Source organism: Penaeus monodon, unplaced genomic scaffold (assembly GCF_015228065.2).
Source record: "Penaeus monodon isolate SGIC_2016 unplaced genomic scaffold, NSTDA_Pmon_1 PmonScaffold_704, whole genome shotgun sequence".
Taxonomy (NCBI): Eukaryota; Metazoa; Arthropoda; class Malacostraca; order Decapoda; family Penaeidae; genus Penaeus; species Penaeus monodon.
The window spans coordinates 39250-56350 of record NW_023662150.1 but is presented as its reverse complement, the minus strand read 5'-3'; the positions used below and the strand labels follow the sequence as shown (position 1 = coordinate 56350).

At 37.4% G+C, this 17101-nt stretch overlaps 1 long non-coding RNA gene across 2 annotated transcripts; it reads right to left on the bottom strand.

Annotated features, from left to right (window-relative positions):
- Positions 1 to 4995: 4995 nt before the first annotated feature.
- LOC119571588 lies at positions 4996 to 5875 on the bottom strand. 2 transcript variants are annotated; one of them, XR_005228615.1, is made up of 3 exons: positions 5791 to 5859; positions 5388 to 5567; positions 4996 to 5070 (listed from the first exon to the last, which is right to left on the bottom strand). It is a non-coding gene; the product is annotated as an uncharacterized LOC119571588 (long non-coding RNA). The 2 variants fall into 2 exon arrangements; XR_005228616.1 differs by lacking the exon at positions 4996 to 5070 and having other exon boundaries at positions 5833 to 5875.
- Positions 5876 to 17101: the final 11226 nt, after the last annotated feature.

Below are 17101 nucleotides of genomic sequence, written 5' to 3'. Positions count from 1 at the left end.
AAAATAAGGTCAAAGTGGAAAAATTCAGAAATCATACAGATAATAAGAAAAAAAGATTTTACAAGAAAAAAGAAAATGAAAAACAATGGATGTAACAAAATCTTTAAAGACTAATTTTAAAAGGGTCCCCTATAGGAAAAGTAGCAATGAGCATAACCCATACGCGAATAAATAAACCCTCAATTTCCAAATTTTTCAAATTCTAAGGTATGGCAGGGGTTAAGACGTGCAAAAACAAAAAACGTGCAAAAAATGACCCCAATTTTCCCATAAAAAGTGCACAAATACAGAATTTGTTTTCTTTCCGGGGAAAATCATTCACCCCAACAAAACATATGCAAAATACCAAAGAAAAAAAAAATTAAACCCAAAATGACAACAACAAACCCCTTTAAAAAAATAAAAAAGTTCCAAAAAATAAAACAAGTACAAAAGGATTTGCCATTGATATCTTCAATCCCCCAAAAGTAAATAATTTATTCAACTAACATAACAACAAATAACAAGAAAAACTTAAACAATTCTAAAACAAAACAGCCCACCTACCCAACAACATATGCCCCCCCCCCAAAAAATCCCCGAGTTTTAAACCCTCAAACAAAGAACACCCAAAGAAAGAAAAAAAAAGAAAAAAAATAAAACCCACAAACAAAAAGAGAAAACATACCCAGGAAAAAGCAAAAAAAAACACAGAAGATTGGGGGAAAAAAAAAAAAATCCAAAATACTCATCATAACCTTATTCCCAAAAATGTTTTCCAGGGGGGAAAGCCATTCCCCCAACCCCAATTAAAGAAATAATCCTCAAGTGAAAACCCAAAAACAAAAACAGATCTCCCATGGATAAAAACAAAAAAGGGAAAGTGGCAGCATATATCAAATGAAATAACAAGATAAAACTCATTGCAAGAAATATCACGATGTCATAAAAGAATAATCCCAAATATTAAAATTTAATCAGATACTAAATAAATAAAATTCTTGGGAATACAAATTGTTCAGAAACAAAAAGTGATTAAAATTTACTTAATAAAAAAAACAACAAAATTAATAGGTATTTGTGAAACATGGTTAAAGCATAAAGATAAATTTACTGTCCAAAACTATCAAGTAATAAGGAATAATAGGATGGATCAAATAGGAGGCCCAGCTTTTGTATAAAAAAACATAATACAATTTAAAACCTTAAATTTAATGACAGATATAATAATAGCTAGAACAATAGGAATAGAGATAAATTATGAAAAGAGATGGCTAAATATTCTATTGATGTACAACTCTGTAAAAAACCTAAAAAGTGAGGAATTAGAATATTATATAAAAAAAATTGAAGATAAAAAAATAATCGTAGCCCGATTTTAACACCCACCACATTAGTGGAATTCAAACTAAAGATTAAAGCTAACAAATAAGACAGGCAAAAGTATATATGAAAAAATTATCAAAATAATATAATTTTATTGACAAGACCAGGCCTATCAACAAGAATTGATCCAAAAAGCAAAAGAAAAAACAAAGGACCTGGTGTTAGCAACACCATCTCTAAGCCATTTAGAAAATAGAAACAGGGCCAAACCTAGGAAGTGACCATCTTCCAATAATCATTAAAGATAAAAACTTAATAAAAAACCACTTTCCAAAGAAAAAAAAAATGGAGTTATACAGAAGAAGGATGGAACTGATTTCTGAGAGAATTGATGGATAAAGATATAGAAAACATTAATCCTTTAAACAAAATAATAAATCTTTTAAAAGATACAGGATTAAAATGTTTTACATTTGAGAAGAACAATATAAAACCAAATAAACCACGGTGGGAAAGAGAAAAAACAAGAATTTAAATATCATAAAACAGAGATCAAAACCTTCAAACAACAGAGAAGATTCCAAAAAATAAGATCGAAGGAATATAGACACAAGAAGCCTAAAACCATTAAAAAGAAGAAAAGAAGAAGAGAATGAGAAACTAATGAAATAATAAAATTAAGAAATACAGCATTTAATAAATGGAGAAAAATACCTAAAAAAAGAAAACCAAATAGAATATAATTTTTTTGAAATAAAAGCAAGACAAATAATTGAAAGAGAGAAGAGAGAATCTTACAAATTTTTGTGTACCTCTTCAGATTGTACCCCTTCAAAGAAAATCTGGAACTAACTGGGAAAACAATCATAACTAAATATCCACTGATAGAGAATGATCTCCCAGTATCAGAGATGTCAAAAACATTAACATTATTCAAAAATGAATATCTAATAGCAGTAAATAAAATTCCTAAAAAGAATACTGACAGAAGAGAGAAAATGAATATTAGTGACTTTATTGCTATAAATAAGAAATACTAAAAAATAAAGCCTATGGTCCAGACAAAATACCTTTATAAATTTTTATAAATATGCCCCAGAAAAAATAATTGAGAAAATATTAAAACAAATCAACCATTACTGGAGTAAAGCAGAATATCCACAAGAATTCAAAAATGTCATAATAAACCAAATAAACAAACCTTGGAAAAACCCATGAAAGACAAAATCTTATAAGCATAAGGATAAGCCCGATATGCGAAGCTTAGCCTCGCCCGGGCTATACCATGAGGGGAGCCTGGCCTGTGTCGACTAATGCCAACTCGCTCACGTGTGTCAGCTGGCTGAGCTTAGTCCTTATCCACAGTGGTACCCAGCCACAGCAGTAACCTCCAGGCAACAATTCCAACTTCTCGCGACTGGGCGGGGTGCGAACCGCCGACCCCTCGGATGAGAGGCTGACACGTTACTACTGTACTAGCCCGGAGGCTAAAATCTTATAGATTTATCAGCAGTATAACAACTCTAGGGAAAAATTTCGAAAAAACAATAACAAAGAGAATAAATTGCTGGCTAGAGATAAATAATAAATTAGATGAAGACCTTATAGGTTTCAGACCAAATAAAAGTACAATAGATACATTACAAGTAATAGAGGGACACATACATTATGTAATTAAAGGGGGAAATATGCATTGGTAGCTTGTATAGACCTAGAAAAAGGGCTCCCCAATAAGCCCAATATTATTTGATATAATAATAAGATATAAAATTACCAGGAAATGTAAATAAAATAATATATGCTGAGGATATAACCTTAATAACCATAAACAAATACTTGACAGAAGCAACAAATAGCCTAGAAAGAGCATTGAAACATTTTAAAGAATGGGCAACCAAATGGGATCTGAAGATAAACTAAAAAAAAATAATAATAATAATAATGGGTTTTACACATAAAATGATAGAAAATATACCTAATATAAAAATAGATAATGAAGAAATTGATTTTACAAATAAACATTACGATTAAGATTCAATTCACTAAAATAAAATCCTTAAAAAGAATAGATATCATGAAAAACTATCCTTGTACACTTGTGGAGCAAATAAAGAAACACTACTAAAACTTTATAACATATTTATCAAGCCTAAAATAGAATATGGAATATCCATTTATGGAAATGCAAAGAAAAGTGAACTAAAAAAACTAAAAACAGTACAAAATTTAGCACTAAGGATAGCAACTGGTTGTTTTTGATCCACCCCAATAGTATTCCTTCAGGCATTAACTTAACAATATACAGCTAGCAAAAATACTAGAGAAACAAGAAACAAACCAATAAAACAATTGTAATAATAATATCAAAGAATATAATCCAAGAAAAGACAAAAGAATATTAACTTACAGAGGATAGAAGCCTATAAAGTATTCAGAATCAATATAAATAATAATAAATACAGAATATAACTCCAGTACCACCATGGTATGACATCTCACAATATGTATAAACCCAACAAAAGACCTTCCAGAACAAATAATAAAAAAATATTTTCAAATGTTAGAAATTATAACATATAGAGAACAACAGAAAAACTTCAATGATGGTTCTAAAATAAAGGAACCAAATTCAACTTCAGCACCAATATATATTCAATATGCAAACATTATAACAATCTGGAAGCTACCAAAAAATACAAATATCACTGAAACAGAGTTATTTGTAATAAGACAAGGATTAGAATACATTCAAAACAACAAAATAACAAATGCTGTAATCTTCACAGATTGCCATTCAGCATTACAGTTAATAGTCAACCACAGACCTAAAAAACACAAACAAATCACCTAAGAAATACAACAGACAATACACCATTATCAAACAGAAAACAAAATATCAAATACAATGGATATCATCACATAAAGGTATCAGAGGCAATGAAATAATAGACCAAGCAGCAAAAAAAGCACATGAAATAACAAATCCCACTGCTATAACAAGAGACATTAACAATCTGATAAAAGAAATAAAAAAACAAAAACAGAAAAACATGGGAAGAAAAACTAACAGAAATACTAAACACAAGAAACTACGACATCAAAGACAACAAACCAAATTAATGGTCAAGAAAAAAAACAACAACAAAAAAACTAGATGTTTAAACATTATAAAAATAACACACAAGACTAAAACAACATCTACATAAACTAAAAATGGAAACAGATCGAACATGCAGATGGTGCCAATATGAACAAGAAACTATGGAATACCTAACACTCCAGTGCCCAAGATTTAACTATCACAGAGTAAAATTATTTGAATTATCAAAAAAAAGAAAAAAAAAAATCCAAATAAAATATTTTAATAACAGGAGGAGAGCAAACACCAGCTAAGAAATACTACATATTAAGAGACCTGAAGATATTCTTACAAAGAACAGAACTAATAATATAATAAAAAAAAAAAAAAATCCAATCAACAAAGGAAAACAAGAAGCACAATCCAGGGAATATAGATTTCAAAAGTCTGAGACCCTATAAAAGAAGAGGAAATTAATTATAGACAATTCCCTCTTTTTAACATAAGAATCTTATCAATTTCATATTCACCATTTTCAAAGTTTTTCTTTCGTTTCTTATCTAAGACTTTCCATAGGCTACATATTACAAGATCTAATTTTCTTGGTGAATGTGGCTGGTTCGAAGATGCACTTTTTCCCGTATAGTTTCAGTTTCTCACCGCCATGTAGTACAAATTAAATTTACCTGTAATGGAAAGAATGACCAACAATTGGGCACTTTTCATCTATGGTATTATCTTATGGCTGGAGTAGTATGGTCTTGATCTCTAAGGGGTATGGTCAGTTTGTAGACATTACCAATACTTTTATTTATATCATTAGCGAAGGAAATTAAATTTTCATGCATATTACAGCTTTGATAATTGTAAGTGTATAGAGTGGTTACCTTGACGAAAAGTAAGACAATTTTCAACTACAACAAAATGTGTGCAAATCGAAAATAAAGGATATAGGACAGAGAAGAGAGATCAACCACACGTTTTAAGTACCCATAGTGTTTACCTTTCTTTCTTTCTTTCTTCTTTTTATAGGGTTTTAGACTATACTATTGTCTACATCTACTGGATCCTTTTCTTCTGATTTCCTTTGTAGCTTATATGTAGTCAGTTATCTTTGTTCGCTGTAGAAATATCTTCATGTGTCTCAAAATGTAGTACCTTTTAGTTGGTGGTAGATCTGAGCCTGTAATTAGAAGATTTAGATTAGGATTATTGATTTTTACTTTCCTTAGGGCATCTATTAAGTATGTTCTGTAGGAGTTGAATCTTGGACACTGTAATATCAGATATTCTGTTGTTTCTTCTTCTTGTCTGCACCATCTGCATGTAGGGTAATTTTCAAGTTTTAGTCTATGTAAGTGTTGTTTTAGTCTTGTATGTTTTGTTAAAATTCTTGTTAGGCATACATCTAACTTTCTGTTTTCTTATCTTGTCCACGTAGTGTTTACCTTGCTAGGACCAAAACAATATGACGCGTTAACTCATTACTGCGATCTGTAGACTATTACTAGTGAGAATAATTATTTTGCAATTCAAGCCTCTGTTTTTCCCGAATTCATGTAGTAATGCATTCTTTTAGTTTTATCATACTTCTTTTACATGGTTTGATAATTATTTACGGCATTCTGTACAATAACCTTGTGCGCATACGCGTTTTTCCCCCCGGGAGATTTGACAGGCCGTGCGACGCCATTCATTGAGAAACGCCGTGAGAAGCGTTTCATTTTTAAGTGTTGCTGGTCCTTTTTAAAGCCAAATAGTGGATATACAGAATAAAGAAAAGATCGTTGTTTAGCTCTACAAAGGGTATGTGGTTTTACCCTGGAGTCCAGGCTAGGTACTATATAGATTGTATTTTTAAAGCCATGGGTCAAGGGGCTTAGCCCCTGGCTAGGCCATATAAAACCACGGGGGTCAAGTGGGCAGAGCCCCCTGGTAGGTGTTTTTTATTACTATGGGGGTCCAGGGGCAGAACCCCCTGGCTAGGGGATATATAAGATTGTAGGTATAAATCCCACAGGGTTAAGATTGGGTTTGGGTATATTGGTTAGGTGCATTGGGGATCAGGATTTTTTGAAATCCCGTAGATTTTTTCCCACGATGGGTTTGATTCCCGAAGAGTATTAAGTTTAAGTTAAGTAAGTTTATTTACCACCTGGCTATCTGTTTCGGGCCCCCGTGGCAATCATGATTACAGTTTACATATATCTGACATTGTACAGTAAGTAGTCTGTTACTACTGTAGTTGTACAAGGTAAAATATAAATATAAATCATACATCATACAAAAATTTTTACTTACATATGCTTTTGCCCGCTGTGTTTGAATAACACTGTTATTTGCTTACGGTAGTTCTCACATTGTAAATTTCGGGTATAGTACAATTATCTTCCAATGATCAGATTAAATGAAATATTCACATAGTTCTTTATACCCCTGTTAGGTGGTTGAAAGGCTGTTTTCACATGACTTTCCGAGATATAGTGTCAAGCGTTCGTTTGTTTTCTTCGTTACACAGTCTAACATCTAGATTCATCTGCACTTCTTTGCACCGTGCAGTTGCAGTACATTCTGTAACCTAAACGTATTTTGGCAATAACCACGTCATACGTCTGGTTTGATTTCGGTGCCACCCATAGGAAGGCTTGCCATCTCTATACTGATCGTAGTCCCTTATGGTACAGTTTTCAGGCCTTTGAGTTTTTAATCAATCTACTAGTTCTTCCTTATGAGAACTTTTCAATAATATGTGCAACCCTAGCAAGAGCATCCCAAGATCTATGTTCCAATATCCTTGCTGCGGGTTTTTTTTCGCCAATTTGTCTACGGGGGTTCGTGCTTGCGTTTTGCCAACATGAGATGGAATTCCATACAAATTGAATGCTGAAATTACGTCTGTGCATAGGTTACGTTAACGCTTAATGCCTCACAATTCCTTTCATCGCACTTGCTTTGAAAAATTTTTAGCGTCGAAGAGCACTTTGAGAGTCACAAGAAAACTACTCCAGGGGCCCTAGACATTAAAAATTTCCTTTGCGAGGAGTATACCTTTGCCAGCTCCGTTTTGTTAAAGTGCCTGGCCAGTTTTTATTCTCATTTAATTTGATGTTTAGTAAGCCATTTTGATACAGCGCAAGCAAAACCAGTTTTTGTATCCAGACTGTACGGATCCGTCGGCCGTAACTTTCATATGCATCATCACCCATAGATTCTGTGGTTCCGTTACCGTTGCTAGCGAAATTGTTTAAACCCACAGTTATGCCCCCTGTTTTTTTGTGGTAGACATGTAAGGTGCCGATCAATGTTGAATTTTCCATTGGGAAGGGAGCGACCTTTGGTATTTTACTAATTGGAACATTGAGTTTTATAATGTTCATGGAGATTTGTGTATCAGAGGGCGCGCGTGTGTGTGATTTGTCACGTCTACTTGCGTGATTTTAGGGTTGCAGTTGTTTTTGGGATCTGAGAGATCGAGTGTTCCCTCGAGCTTTGACCCCAAATATGGTGGAATAATATTATTCTATCAGAAATGGAGGTAAGTTTATTCTGTTTCTCATGTTTACTATCCTTGCTGTTCTCGGGGCGCCGGGATAACCCTCATAGTTTCATTTTGCACTACCCCCAAACTACCTATTTCTGATTCCTTACACTGCAACAAGTGCAGTGCATGGTAGTCTACAACTGACCTTAAAAAAAGCCAAGTAAAACAGTCTAGCGAGCTTAACATTGATGCCATGTTCTCTTCCGACAAGAACTTTCAAAGGTTTCAATCTCTCCCAGAGTCTCTTCTTTAGAGAGAAGACCAGGTCTGCATCATTTACATTCAGCTTGGCACATGTCAAGCTCCTGGTCACCCATGCGAAAAGTGGGTGGGGGTATGATACATGGGTTTAGAGCCATTATTTTCTCAAGCGGAAATGACTAATCCACACTATGAGCCTTTGCTGTGATTCTGTCGGGGAATTATTTGCATCCCCCACTTGTGATGATGCTCTGACGCATATGTCATCAGCATAGCATATAATGGATTCACCATCCCCAAGTGGGATATCTCCCACCAGCTTGTGCATGAGGAATGAACAGCATAGGGCTGAGAACTCCTCCCTGTGGGTCCCAAGTTCAAAAGACTGTGAAGTGGAACTTCTCACTCCCCTGAACAGGACACTTGCAGATCTGTTCGAGATACATTCTAATCCAGTTCAATATCTTACCCCGGATGCCAAAGCTTACTTATTGTTCTAGGATAACTTCTCTGTTTGCAATGTCAAAAGCTGACTTAAGGTCAAGCAAAACAGTGTGCTTCCCTGGATTAGAGTGTGAAAAGTACTCTGCAAAGCAATGTTGTGTGCTACGTCCGGATAGGAATCCGTACAGTCTGTGAGATAATTTACCTGTAACCTGTACCTGAGTCTGTTTAAAATTATCCTTTCTAGAACTTTGCATACACATGAGGTTAATGAAATTGGTCGGTATTTTTTCAGGGGTTTGATTCGGTATAGGGATGATTAGACTGCGTGTCCAGGGGCCAGGCAGAATACCTTGTGACAAACTTAACCTGTATAGGTGCAAAGGGGATACCAGGTACCTGAGCTATAAGGCGGAGGACACTATAGGTAATTCCATCCTCACCGGGGGCGGACGCTCTCCTTGATCAGGGCTTTGTCAGTTCCCACTCAGTGATCTCAGCAAAGTCTGAGGGGTCAGTATCAGAACACCCAATCTCAATGGCAAATTGCGTGCAATTTTAGTTTGACTAAGGTGATCCTGAATATTTGTGGAAGTGAGCTCAATTTGGACGCTCCAGCCCATTGACTAAGGAGCATATCTGCTGTGCAAGAGGACTAGGGAACTGCGGGGTGTTAGTTGGTTTGCCTGAGATTCGATTAAATTTTTTTTCCCAGATCTCCGACATTGAGGTGTTATTGTTAATTCTTTGTAGGAACTGTTTCAAAGTGTTCATTTCTGAAATGAGTTTTTAAAATTTCCCCTAGGTTTTTGTAGCCTTAAGAAATTCAATAAGGTTGTCAAGGGATTATCCTGCTTTTAGATATCATAAAGCTCCTGAACTCGCTTTTGTTCCCTTAATAATGTAGTGTCACTGATCTACTTTGGTTGTTTGGAGCGTTGTGAGTTGCTGCTCTTGAAGGTTTTTCTTTGGACAGACCCAATGTTGTTAAATAATCAGTGACACTGTTTTTCATGTCCATGGAAAATTTATCAACACTTGTTACTGTGTAATCATTGTACCCTCATAGATACGTGATTAAAGTGATGCTCAAGGTAAGGGGGATAGAAATTTTTACCCTATTTGTTTTTGTTAAGACTGGTATTATCAACAGCGATCTCGTTACTATTGCAAAGTGGTCATGATTAGCTCTGTTGCAAGCATGCTTCTGACGCTTTCCATGCACAAAATCCCTTCTATTACATAATCTAGCCTGCCCCCCCCGCCACGTGAGTTTGCCTGTCTGTTTTCAATACTGTCATAGATCTATTGTTCACAAAATGGAACTCTTCGCCATTTTCATTCCATTGGCGATCTCCAAATGTAAATGTCTAGCATTAAAATCTCCCATGGGATATTGTGCCGTGATTCTGAAAGTTGGGCAGTGAATCAGCCTTGAAAACTTTCTACACCTTGCGTATACATTGTACAGAAGAGAAAAACCCAGAGGCTGTTCGAATATGTAAATGCTGATTTCTGCACATTATTGTCATTAGATTTCTGCACCAAACTTATGCGGTATGGTGTCACTGACATAAGTTTAATGGCCTGTCATTCCTGTGTTCGGTATAGGAGTGGGAGCCTCTAATTCTAGGGGCGGTTTTTATTTTAGTGGCTGATGTGAAGGGCTCTTGTAAACAGATAACGTCAACATTATTGTTATGGAATATAGTTAAAGCAAGTCATTAAAATTCTACGGTTGACACCACGTATATTCCATGAAAGAAAAGTAATTGTTTTCTTGTCCCCCATCACACCCTATGTTTAACTGATTGGTCAAATTTCTGTTTGATTTAAACTCTTTAGTCTGCATATTTCTTGTACTGCATTACGTATTGTGTTGTATCTTCTTTATTTATCTGTTTGCGCGCTTTCCGCGTATTGAACTATACGCATAATCTGTACCTGATAGCATTTTCTGAGTGATTTTCCCACAGATCGGCCGTTTCCTTCGCATCTTCGTCAGCGTCATTTTTACGGTCACTGTCGTCACTGTTTTCTGATGGTCCGTCGTGCGTAATAAATATCAGAGACCTCATTCGTATTGTCAACATCACTAACATCATCAGAACGCACGTGCATAATAATAATATCAGAGACCTCATTTGTATTTTCAACATCACTAACATCACTAACATTATCAGAACGCACATTTTCCCTGTCTACACGATCACTTTTGTTCTCCATTATCATTTTTTTCAATTCAGCAATTCAGGTGGGGGGGGTGCTCGTGGCGGTTTGTGGGGGCAGTTACGGTGCCAGGCCGTCACACCTTCCGCTCTGCACCTGACGCACCTCTTCACGATGGTGGCGGCAGTCCTTTGCCTGGTGAGCTCCTGCACAGACAGCACACGCTGTGTCCTTCCTGCAATATTTAGCTACGTGGCCATAACCTTGACACTTGTAGCAGACTACAACCTCTGAGCACCACGGTCGAATGGAGCTCAGCTCTATGTATCTTTTCCCAAAAAATTGGTACTCTTTAGGTGGGCGGCTGTTTACCGCTCCATACAATGATGAGCCTGTTCAGGGCTTGTCCGTCCTTATAGATTTCCCCCGGGCTTTTAAAACCCGGAAGATGCAGGCTTCCTCAGCGGCGCCTCCTTCGGAAACCCGGGTAACCAGGTATTTCCCCCATTTTTTTTTTTAGGCTGAAAGTCGTCTTTGTTCTGCAGAGAGATCCCCGCAAAGTGCCCTTAATCCATCAGGGCCACATATTGTTGTTGTTCTCGTCGTACATAGACGTAAACGCGAGGATATCCATCTCCCTGCACCATGTCTAGCGGGCCTTCCTCTTGGAGGGGCGGCAGCTGGCTGACCTCCCTCATCCACCTTATTTTATCGACGGAAGTCGGGTCCTCCGGAAAGGGCCCATCTAATGTACCCTCCCGGGGGGCGTGGGTTCGCGGCTTTTGGGTCGTCCGTTTGCTTTCTTGGTCAGGTTTGCTGGTCATTCGGCATGGTTTTCACTTTCTTCCTTCTGGTCTGAACGAGTTGGAATCCTCGTTTTCAGCATCAGGGTCGGCAGTCGAATCCACATCGTTCACATCCCTATGTTCGGTGAATCAAAACCTCCCATAGAGTGGAGGTTGAGGGGTGGTAGGTTGGCACTGCAACTGGAGGGGCATCGAGCACGTCCCCACCCTCATCCATGGTAGGACAGTGAGGGGGTGGTTTGTCCGTCCCGCTTCTTGGGTGATTTAAATTTCCCCGCGGTCGGGCGCGGGGAGGGTGCGAGCGCCAGGTCAAGTGCTGTCACACATACATTTACCAGGTCTCGCCAACGGTCGTTGGTACAGCACCCTGTTACCTAGCACCACACTCAGTATTCGTAATTTTTACTAAAGCACTGTTTTTTCTAGAGTCCCTGACCATAATATCCGACACAATTTTGGTGTATGTACACACACACACACACCCCGCACACTCTGAGTATAAAGGACAACCCAGTTAGGGGGGTTTTTCCCCGTAAAATCGTCCAGAACAAGGAGGAATCCTGATGACGTCCTGCTTTGGGGTTACTAGGCTTACAACTGTCTCGAAGAGTTCCCCGAAAGTTGCTCGGCGGTCCGTTTGAGTTTCAAAGGTGGCGGGACGTCCATAGAGTTTCAAAACTCGATTTAAGCGTTCTTTATGCTTGTTTAACATTTCTGTTCTCTTTCTTCTTACTTTAGCCTTTTTAACCCCGTAATTTCCCTGATCTACTTAATGCGCTCCCCTGCTATCATACCTCATCATGTCTTTCGGCTGGCTCTTTCTCATCACACGAAAAAAAAACTGATGATATAAATATTGTCAGGGAAGACCCCATTGTCATAGTCGAAAATTAATCGATCATCAAAAGTAGCTCAAAAGGGTTTCATAAGAGTACCAAGGGTTTACAGAGGAAGTAGCCCAAATCCTGTTCTACACACACACGTCTACGTTCAAATTAGTATCGCCGCACCCCAGAAGGTAGCCCAATCTGGCAACACGTTGATAATGGAAATACGCTAACCTAAATGAACAAGGGAAAGAGCTAACATCTTTATCTTTGAAAAATAAAGGGAAAAGTAAAATATTTCCAATGGAAAAAATTGTTAGCAGAAACTTTTAAAAAAAAGGAGCTCGATTGCATCCTCAGTGCAGAATGCCCTAAAGCATATCGGTCATTCTTAATTGTGAATGGGCGAACCCTATTTCATGCTATGTTTGAGACATTTATTTTGGACAAATAATCCAGTGCATTCATAGTGCCGGTCCCTACCCCGGTTAAATGGGGAGGATTACGGTGAGGAGAGCACCCGGTCTAAAACTTATGGATCATCAATTATCTGGATCATAAATGAGATTTCTATACCGGATTGGTCGTGGCCCAAGTTAACAACGACCGCCACCAACACCGGGCCAGCAGGTTACCGGTGGAAATAGTGCTACTGTTGGCCCAAGGAGAAGGAGGGGGGAACAAACCCGAAAACAACGAGAAAAATGGAGAGGAAAAAGTGTGGAAGCGATAAATGAAACCTTACATGTTGTCTCTGTGACTGGTAAAGGAGAAGAAACGGAGTTGGGATCATTCTAAAGGAAAAACTTGTTAGAAGTGTTTTGGAAGTTAAGAGAGTATCTGATAAATGGTGTCTAAAACTGGGAATGGGAGGTGTGATACTGAATGTTATTTGTGAATATACCCCACAAGTTGGTTGTCAGATGGAAGAAAAAGAAAACTTCTAGAGCGACTTGGATGATATGTAGTCTCCGCAAGGAAGAAGGATTACTGATTGGGGCATATTTCAGAGGGCATGTTTGCAATAGGGAACTTAGGTGATGAAGAGGTGATAAGCACATATGATGTAAGAGGACGGAATGTTAAAGGTGGTGGATTTTGCAAATGAAGTTTCAAGAAGAAGGAAGAACACATAACGAATAAAAGTGGGAAATCTACTTTGCCCAAGGTCAGTATAGTAGGAGAAAGTGTAGCTACACAACATTGTATGTTGGTATGTAGGATTAATTTCAGAACTAGAAAGAAGAGGATAATGAAAGCAAGAGCCAGAATTCAAATGATGGAAGTTTGAAGACTATCGGGTGGAATATAGGGTAGAAGTGAAACGGACACTGAATGGTAGTAAGGGGTTACCAGTTAGTTGGATACAACAAAAGTATTAAGGGAAACAGCCAAAAGGGTACGTGGAGTGTCATCCGAATACAGGAAAGACAACAAAAGAAACTGAGTGGTGGAATAAAGATGTTCAAGAATATATATAAAGAAAAAAATTATTTACAGTATGGACGCACTCGCCACAGACTAGGTCCCCAACTCCAGCCAACAATCTTGGGGAACAGGGGTGGTTTGGGGGGAAGACAAGGAGTGGCCTCAGTTTGAGTTGAGTGTCGGTAAATGTCCAAAGGAAATTATGAATGCAAAGAAATTCGACTTTTTGGAAATACAAGCCAAACTTCATATTTACGAAGATCAAAGAATGCAACTCTTTGGAAATGCGAGCCAAACTTCATCTTTACGAAGATCAAAGAAATGCAACTTTCCAGATATTCGAGCCAATCTTCATAATTAAGATGAAAAAAAGCGAGTGTTCGTCTATGCCTACCATATTTGAAAATTAGGAAAGCGCAAGAATCGAGTACATTTAATGACACAAAATTTACACCACAATCCAAGATGACGTGACTGGACATGCGCTTGGGGCACTGCCCGAGGGGGGGTTGATGGGGGCCCCAACATTATTCCATCTTTCATAAATATACCACAGTACACCGAGTGCCCACGGGGAGTGAGCGTAAAACTTCGCTATCATTACTCAAGTATGAGTAGATAGGTAATGCCTATGGAGCTAGTAAGATCCTAGTTGCACACTCCTTTTAGTAGGTCGTGTGGCATGGTTGGTTTAGTACTGGCCTCTGGTTTCATACCTGGAGTGAATTTTTCTCGTCGATTTGTTGCATCTAAAATTTTTGTTCTTAATGTCTAATCTGCAAATTGCACTGCACTTTTCACTTTTTTCAGTTAATAGAAGTCCATGATTTTGCAAAAAAAAAAAACATATATATATATAAATAAATAAATAAAAATAATAATAATAAATAAATTATAATAATAATAATGACTACTGTTTTTTCATAAAATTTAGAATGGAAGTCTAACACACCACCGTAGCAGATGGCACACATCGGTCACTGTCACTGAGACGAACGAGGCAGGTCACCAGTGTAGTTCAGAATGTGCAGGTGTTATTTGCATACTCGAAATAGCTTAAGCACTGACTAAATTGTCTGAGTAGTTAAGCAATTAAAAATCTTAATAGGTTTGAGTAAATAAGCATGGATTTTTTTTCTTTACGTAAAAACGGGTAAAATGCGAATATATATGAACAGTATATGACCGTGTATATTCGCATGGTAAAGTATATGGAAATTGCACTTAAAATTTTAATTAGCAATTAAAATCTTACCAAATTGCCGCCTCCTGATTGGTCGTGACGTCGTTGGTGCGCAGACGACAAGAAACGATGTGCGAGTTGCGTGGCTTATTGGTTCGAAACCGAGCGAGTGGACTTACCCTGGAGCACCTAGCGGACTTAGTCTGTGAACAGCTTTGTCCGCGACCTCTTTCCATTATTTGTGTCGTTACCGTTGTGTCTGCAGGTTAGTTCCTGTGCCGACAACTGTAACTTTTTACTCTACAAGAATATCATCTTCAATTTGCCCTAGCTTAGTGCGTCCAGACCGTAAAGTTTAAACCCAAAAAGAATTTGGGAAAGGAAATAGACACAAGATAAAGAAAGAGACATACCTATGCTATCCAGCTAAACAGAGGGACATACAACACAAGATAAAGAGAGAGGTAGCGACTGCAAAGCATAAGGCATATGAAGAGGTGAACGATTCTTTAGATCGGGGAAGGAGAAAAAGACATGCATCTACTAAACAGAGGGACCAGGCTGGGAAAGATATACAAGTTAGTGATGAAAGATGAAATGGAAACATATGACCCAAGTGAGGATTGGGTTTTGAAAAAATGGAAGATCAGAAGTAGTTTGAGATTGTAAATAGAGATATAGAACAAAAGAAAAAAAAAGGAGGTGAGGAAAGCTATGTGGAAAATGAAAAAAAAACGGGAAGGCAATTGGTCAAGAGATATACCAGTAGAAGCATGGAAATGGCTGAGAGAAATCACAGTAGGACCTTTAACAAGAATATTTAACATTCGAAGGCAAAGAAATGCCAGCGGGGTGGAGGAAAAAAGTACTGATATCGATTTTCAATAAAAGGGGGATGTACAAAATTGTAATAATTACAGACATTAAGCTTATTAGCCATAGCATAGAGCTTGGGAAAGAATCGGGAAGCTAGGTTGACAAATGAAGTAGTTTAAACAGTGACCAGCAGTTTAGTTCATTTCCACATATAATGCATTGGGTTTTCATGGAGAAAAGCTAATTGGAAAATATAGAAAGGAACAGAAAGGGAAAAAGCGATGAGTGTTTTTTTTCAAGTTAAGCTCCGCCCACACAGGTGTGCCAGATATCCATTAAACGCCGTATAGGAAAATTCCTAATATTTCTTATATTTTATTTTGCCCATAGGGCGGCGGAGCGAGTCTATGACTAGGGGGGGGGGGGGGGCGAATGTGAAAATTCAGAGATTTCAATATTAAAAAAAAAAAAAAAAAGATAACCTGTCATAGGTGGCGAGGAGAGTCTTTGCCTTGGGGGAGGGGATTCGGATTACCTGGTATAGGTGGGGAGGGGGATTCGAAAATCAAAAGCTTAAGACATATTTAAAAAATAGCAAACATGACATTCTGCACACAAAAAAAAATAATAATAAGTTCCAAAATAAACATTTACTATCCTTTACAGTTGTAAGTTCCTTTCACAACATTTAATAGAGATTTTTTTCAAAATTAATCTGGAGTCCTTTACAGATGTAGGCTGCGAAATTCCGCGGTTTTAGTTTTTAGAAAACTACAAAACTATCATTCTAAAAGGCAAATGCAAAACTATGTGTCGAACTTGTATTCAAAAATGTCCAAGAAAATCAACCTGCTGTCGTTTACGGACGCAACTGCCTGCAATAGTTGTTAAGTCAAGTGAGTCTGTTATTTCTTTGTGAGCGTGTAGAGGCATTATATTGTCCAATCTTTGGTTGAACACAAGTAATTTCACTCGTCGGAGCATAGAAAATGACCGTTCAGCTGTTGCGGCTGATATTGGTACTGTTAAAAACAGTTTAGCAGTTTTTGGACCTCGCTAAACATTGCTACCAACAAAGCGGTTAACATGTTATCTGAGAAATGATAGTTCCAGGCAGATTACTTTCCAGAAAGTAGAACAAACAAGTTGATAATGTTATACAACTATGTTGTCATTTTATAGGAGATATAAACTTCCTCTGTCCTTTATTGGTGATTTTATCTGTGTCGGTATCTGTGTTTAAATGTTTTTTCGTCCAAGACGTGCCTGGAACATAACTCATAGGTTTTCATTACTATTATT